Consider the following 7,500-nt stretch of genomic DNA (forward strand, 5'->3'; position numbering starts at 1 on the left):
ACACACACACACACACACACACACACACACACACACACACACACACACACACACACACACACACACACACACACACACACACACACACACACACACACACACACACACACACAGGGCCCAGAGGATACAGTATACATACAACTAAGGCTAAAAGTAATCCACGTGCACGTGTTACATGACCATTATGTTATAGAAACTAAAAACATGATACGGTTTTTAATCATTGGATTGAAAAAATGTGCCTACTGAGAATGAATGTAATAGTGTATAAATATAGCTCAGGGTCAGAATATGTGCTGTATTGCATGGTGAGGCATGATCATTATGAATATGTGGATAAATGTTGATTTGCTCTTTCATAAATCACAACAGGCACATGGGTGTGTGGTGCATGGTGAAACTGCTCATGTGCACCTGTTGCGTCACTTAATGCACTTCGTTGTTTTAGCATCATGCTCTGTCTTTGCAGAGCCTTCATCACTGGCATATAAAGAGTTAAATGTGATTTCTTGCAATTACTTGCTACTGCCTAAAGGATTTTGTTCTAAGTAGGATTTCTTATAAATTAGATTTACAACTTTTAATAACATGTTAAATGGTGAATTAGTATATGGGAGAGAAGGAATTGTGCCTATAAAGTGCAAGCAAACACTAACAATTGCATACATTGATTTTTCACTGTATCCTCTTAATTGTTTTACTTCCTCCAGCAAACTGTGCATGCATGCATGCTCACTTTATAACCGCCAACACCTGCAAAATTCTTCAACTGCTGAGCTTAAAGCTATATGATGTGTGCCTTTGAGAGTGTGTAACTCTCAGTGCTATATTGTTGGCAATTTGCATGCTTAAGTCCATATGGCAACTTCCTTTTGACCTGCTTTCCCATTCCCGTTGCTTTGTCAGGGCTGTCAGCCGATAAAGAATCACTTGACTTGCTATAACAAGTTCAAAAGGAACCGAGAACGCGCCGTTGATCCATGAAGAATCGACAAAAGGAACACCCCTACTGCTCGCGCTATCACTCCCATAGAGATAGCGATATTATTGATGGGATGGTTATGCTAATTTCTTTAGAGGCAAACTTTTTTTTATTTTGGAAAACGTTCAAAAAAAGAATTTCATACGCATCAAACTGGAAAATGCCGGCCTGAATTCCCTAACCATTTAAGGGGCAGCATGAGAATCTGATTTTCATAGTGCATAATGAATGTGGACTATCTATTTAAAAAGTATGTTTTGTCTGGAAGAGAAAGAAAGGGGCAGGGTCCCTTTCTTGCTCCGGTGGACTATCTATTAATGTCCAACTGAAGGGGGGGAAAAGACAAAACAACAACAAAGAACAGACAGAATATAAAATATAAGTATATGATGCAGTATTGATATAGTGGACTTGTGTAAATATTAGAGGCACATGATAGGTCCTATAGCCTATTATGTTATAAGAAACTTAATTAAATGGTGCTTCTGATATATATGACAAATAATGAAAACGTCTATAAACGTAGATGTAATAATAATCTATACTACAGTAGGTGAAGATTATAGGCCTATATACTAGCTGTCTTTAGTTTCACCCACCGATCAAGTGTCATGTACTTTAACACATTATAGGCTAAACCCACATTGCTGTCAGAGCTATACCATTTGCATGTGTCTTTCTCTTTCTCTCTCTCTCTCTCTCTCTCTCTCTCTCTCTCTCTCTCTCACACACACACACACACACACACACACACACGCGCGCGCACACACACACACACACACACACACACACACACTGCATGGATGGTGGTACAAGTGGCGTGGCGAAAGGGGAGGGGGAGTAGTGGGGGACCCATTACGCACGGGGGTTGTTATGAATACGACCCTAGATATTTCATTGTGGGGTCCATGTCCGGTTCTGGGGGGATTTGATACCGTCCCACTCAATGGTATTATGTGTCCCACGGTTCGACATTTTGAATAATCAAGGCTGTCTGCGTTTTGGCCGAGCGAGCCGTCATCATCCTACCACTGTCTTTTCTCATATTGTCAGCAGCCCATCTCCTCCCATTGCCTCTCTCTGTCTCTCTCTCTCTGTGTGTGTGTTATCATCATCACAGTCCTGCTACTGTAGTCGTGCACTTATATGATGGAAAACAAGCTGTCCGTGCACGGCAGTACTTGATACTTTTTTATTATTGCCAAACCGTTCCCATAATTACCCCACAATCATTATATAATCCTGTAACAAAGCCTCTATTGAAGCTGCGCCTTTTGTCAACGCCAGGACACTGAATCTATAATTGCATTATTCACTCTCTTCCACCCCCTATAGAAGCATAATATATATCAAAAACCATCCTTTTTCGAACATTTTAGTTCCGAGCATTTCGGCCTCTGCTGTACCCTTTTTAAATTTCCGCTTGTCCTGCTCCGCAAAAGTTGTGCCAACTAAAAGTTTACAGATTCCACTTGGACATAACCAGCTCCAACTAAAAAACATTTCCCACGTTACTCCTGTGGACAGAGTGGGCGCTTAATACCCTCCTCTCGCCTTTCAGAGAGGTGTGTTGAATGCACTCATTCAGCAGTTTGTGTCGTCGTATTAAATATCATATTTTTTTTAATAAACGTGTGTTAATGCCACATCTCCTTTCTTAAAAGCGCTCTCAGGGAATAGGTTAGAATAAACGGTAGGCTATACTCGTCAGGCACCAGAAGAGAGAAAAAAAGCCGGTCCCCAAGGAGCGGTTGTGCGTTTGTATGCATGCGATTGGCAACACAACGAGCTTATTTACATTAAATACGCCACAAGGTTACAGTGCAGATGAGCGTCATTTTATCACTGATTACTTCTCTTAAGCGCTGGAGCGGTGACTGATGCTGAGGACGCACCGGCAGCTCATTTATCCTGGAGGTTTTTTTTTAAAGATAGGAGAAGAAGAGAAAGACTTTTAACAGTTCACTTGAGAGGTAAGGAATTCTACTTTTTTTTTTTAACACAATATTGTTCGATTTATGACAAGACCCATATGTCTCGGACGGCGGGTTATCAAAGGCAATTATACGCGCCGTTTGTGAGGAGCGAGGCTGGCTGTGTGTGCGTGTGCATGGTTAAAGGGGAGAATCATGGACATATTTTAATAGTAGAGTGTTTATGGGCAGCTCAAGGTCAGAAACAAGCCGCGAGGTTGGGAATCGTCGTTCTGCCACGGCATCGCACCACCGGGGGGAAATGGAACGATGAGCGCTTCTTATGCCTTTAAACGATCACCGCTATTTCGCCGTTGGGTTCATCAGCTTTTTTACCCCCGTCATCAACGCCGAATGCCGCAAGACCCGTGCGATCCAGTCTTTCCAGGCTTTGCGCCGCGGTGTCGACAATGGAGTGTCTTTTTTAACGGTACAATGCATTTCACCTACCAGATAGGGGGAGTCCAAGCTGAAAGATGGAAATATGTTGTGATGCCTGGCGGTGATCAGTATCAATGAAAACGCTTGCCTCGGGAGAGAGAGAGCGAAGGGGAGAGGAAGGCAAAAAGCTGCCCGAAAGAAATAAAACGTAATTTTTTTTAAAACAAATATTTTGTAATATAAAGATGCGTGCGGAGGAGCAGTTATAGGGAGAGAATTGAGGAGTGGAGGACAATCTTAAACAGGTCCGAAGCGCACTTTCCCCCCCCACCCCGGCCGTCATCCTACAGAAAATGATCCGGTCAATCATATGGACATGCCTCGTTATTCAATGAACAACACTGTCTCGCACAACAACGCAACGTTTACACGCAGGAGTTGCTCGGCGCTTCTCCAAATGTAAAGGTAAGAAAGAAGAGAAGTGTGCGACGCTTAGAGCAAAGTGGGGCTCTCTGTCTCTCTCTCGGAGTGGTGGGAACTCGAAAGGAAGCGGTTTGTTTCGCTGTCTGTTGAAAGTCAGTTTGGAGGAATTGTTGTGTTGTGCTTGTAGCATCGCAGTCAGTCAGCGGGGCCTGTTGTCTGTCTCCCTGTCCGTGATTAGAGAGAATTCAGTAGAATTAAACATCCACAGCAAGTGTGCAGGGGGAAGAATACAGCGACCAAATAACGGCGTGCATGGTGAATAATAGCCTATACGCGATTCCACCACGCACGGCACCTTGCAACTCATTCCACTCGGAACAATGTAGACATTTTTTTGGAACATATGTCCAGATCAAGCATTGTGTTTTTATTGTGTGCAGTGCTCTAGGCCTACAGGTCGGGTATTTAACACAAATAAAACAACGTGCGTAAAATACGGTCTGGCACATGACATGCACCGCCGTACACACGCACACACAGATCAGCGGGGTGTGCGTGTGTGTGTGTACCGTCTGCACTTTCAGGGAAGTCCGACCATGTTTCACCACTTAAACCGCGTCTAAAAACTTTCTCCCGACACCCCCGGGGTTTCCACTGAGGTTCTGCGAGAGGATGGGAGAGGATTGCTGCGAAGAAAAGGGATCAAAGTTGTCCGCGGTGCGTGCCATGTGTCAAAACTTGTGTCTGTGTGTGTGTGTGCTGGGGAGAGGAGAGCCGGTGAGACCTGCCATTTTGTGCAGTGATCGACCTCTCTTATGAATAGCAGCCCTGCATTATGCTTTGAGGAACGTTATGATGGCATTCAAACTACTGAGAGGCTAAATGTCACGTCTCGCGTTAGAGAGCCGCATCTGGAGACATATGCACACATCACGGGAGAAAAGGAGAGATTTGAGAGCACGGCGACTCAAACGGTTGCTTTGGGGAACTTTGCTTTTTTGCGCGGAAAGAAAGTTGGAGATATTCGGTAATATAGCCTCCGGGGGGGGCGATACGCATCACCCGTTACAGTTCAATGAAAATTACGTCGCCCATAGCCAATATTCTTTTTCGGGGACGGAAGAGGTCGAGTGTGTGACATGTCATTCCACTCACGCTCTCCTCCTTGTTAACGTTATCTATCTTTAATTTGATATAGGACAGATATTCAGATAATCTTGAAGATACATTTTTGCGCAATATAAATCAATCTGTAGACAGGTTGTTAATATTGCAATAAAACATACATGATAGCCTGCACAGTACACACACACACACACACACACACACACACACACACACACACACACACACACACACTCATCGTGAACATCATGCCATTTTAAAATGTGTGCTTATGTAATGAAGTGTGTGAGCAATGTCAAGGCTGCATGCATGCAGTGCCGCCGTGGCTTTGAGAGGTCTCTCTCGCGGCTTGCTTGGGGCGGAGAGAACCTGTCTTGTAAGTATAGTTGACCCCTGAGTGATCTGACCCAGGTTACAGCTACTTACAACAGCTACTAAACAATGGATGTAAAGACACATGACATGGCGTCCGTCCTCCCTCCCGAACGGCACGTTATTGTCTGTCAAATTGTTTTAAGTGTTTCTTGTATAGTCCTTCCGCAAAGTTGGGCCGAGGAAAAATGTTTTCTTCCTCAGATTCATTGTCAAAGAAAGGAAAAGGGATAAATAGATGCTCTGTGCTAGCTGAGATGCTGTCATTGTTTAATGGTATGCACAGGGCGGATATTATGTCTGAAATAGTGTCTGGGCGTAAACCCTTTTTTTGTCAGCTCTTTTCTTCCACTGATTGGAGAAGTAAAAGCAATGGAGAGTTGTTTCCTGGGGTTTACTTGAGACTTCTTTGCCCTTTAATGTCATAATCCTGTATGCCAATTCAGGGTACAAGACCACTTAAGAAAGATTCCCCCAAAAATATCTGAGGAAGATCAATAGCCTTTTTATTATTATTATTCTGCCTGCCTATAATGTGCCTCTGAGGCCTCATTTTTGGCTATTAGTACTTTATCCCATATTTATTTGATTTGCTTATGACATTTACACTATTATTAAAAAAATCAACTGCCAGAAGTAACTTTTTAATCAATTAAAGTAGTTAATTATCTTCATATTATGCTTTAACAATTATTAATTGACAACAAGTTATTAATAGATTCATCATTAATTTAACATAAATTATGTATATTTTATTTATATTTAGTGCATGCTTGTTAACCAGTATTTTGTTTTATTTCAACAGTTATCATTTAAAAAATCACTCACTCGGTAAAGATATATTTTTTAATGAATGAGACCCTTTCCTATTTTACTATTAAATCACACACCAGGTTCTGACACAATTGACATTATTCTTTTTCTCACATGCACGCCATGGACTTTGGACTTTGTGACTGATTGAGGCACAGCGGCGCCCATTCCATCGAGCATGTCTGTCTTTAGCGGTCGACGTTGATTTTGTACGAGCTGCTCTTCCCACCTGTGCCCGTGCACATTACCGTGCAAGGGGCCACGGGCCGTGACTGACTGACTGACTGACCGGAGATACACAGACATCGCGCTGACGAAAAGGAAGGGATGGGAGGTGGGAGAGATGGAGAGAGAGGGAGAGGGAGTGAGAGTGGAATGTATATACGGGATGGCATCAAATCAGTCCTCTCCGCCGGTCTGTCAGTCAGTCAGACATACTCAGTTGGCTGTGGAATAGACCCACTCAGCTGAGGCCGTGGCGTGCATGGCTTTGTCAGTCCAACACACAATGTGAAATTATTCGCATGTCAACGCGGACACACGCAGACTCATAAAAGGATGAGTAAAAAATGTACGCGAGACTGAAGTCAGCGAACGAGGTAGTGCGCACGTTACTTCTAATGCCAACACACCCATAGACACAGTTAAGCAGTCACACATTTTTATAATCATGTAATATACTGTGTGTGTGTGTGTGTGTGTGTGTGTGTGTGTGTGTGTGTGTGTGTGTGTGTGTGTGTGTGTGTGTGTGTATAAAAACACCGTATAACATAGGCTACTTGAATCAATCAGACCGTATGCAACAAATGCAATGAAACGGATGCATGCTCAAACCTATATACGAACGCCTGCGATCAATGAAATGGAAGGTGTAGATTTGAAATGGTGTAAAAATTGAGTGCGAGTCAGCCACCCGGCGCTGTGGCTAGTTGATCCCCTTCTCTTGTAATTATAGGGGCGAGGGCTCCAGATGTACTACAGGCTGCTCTCGGCCAGGGCTCCCTGGCCCGCTGGGAGCTAGGGCGGCGGTGGGCAGGCTGCATCAAGCCAGATCTGCTCATCAGCCATTAATTGATATGTGCAGTCATTGTGAACCCCCCCTCCCACGTTACCTCCTGGGTGACACTGGAGGCCTGAGCCCCCACCCCCACCTCACAACCAGCACCAACACCACAATGGCAGCGGTTATTGAATGCCTCACTTTTGCTTATTATATCTCCTCGCTTCTATTTTATTGTCATTGCATTTTTCTCTTCTCTTCTCTTCTCTTCTCTTCTCTTCTCTTCTCTTCTCTTCTCTTCTCTTCTCTTCTCTTCTCTTCTCTTCTCTTCTCTTCTCTTCAGCAGAGGCAGGGTACAGTGAGTTGTGTTCAACCCTGTCCATGCCTTTTTTGATTGTGCAGTTGTGTGTATGTGTGTGCGTGCGGCATGT

The sequence above is a fragment of the Electrona antarctica genome, assembly GCF_951216825.1.
Source record: "Electrona antarctica genome assembly, chromosome: 3".
In the NCBI taxonomy this organism is placed as follows: Eukaryota; Metazoa; Chordata; class Actinopteri; order Myctophiformes; family Myctophidae; genus Electrona; species Electrona antarctica.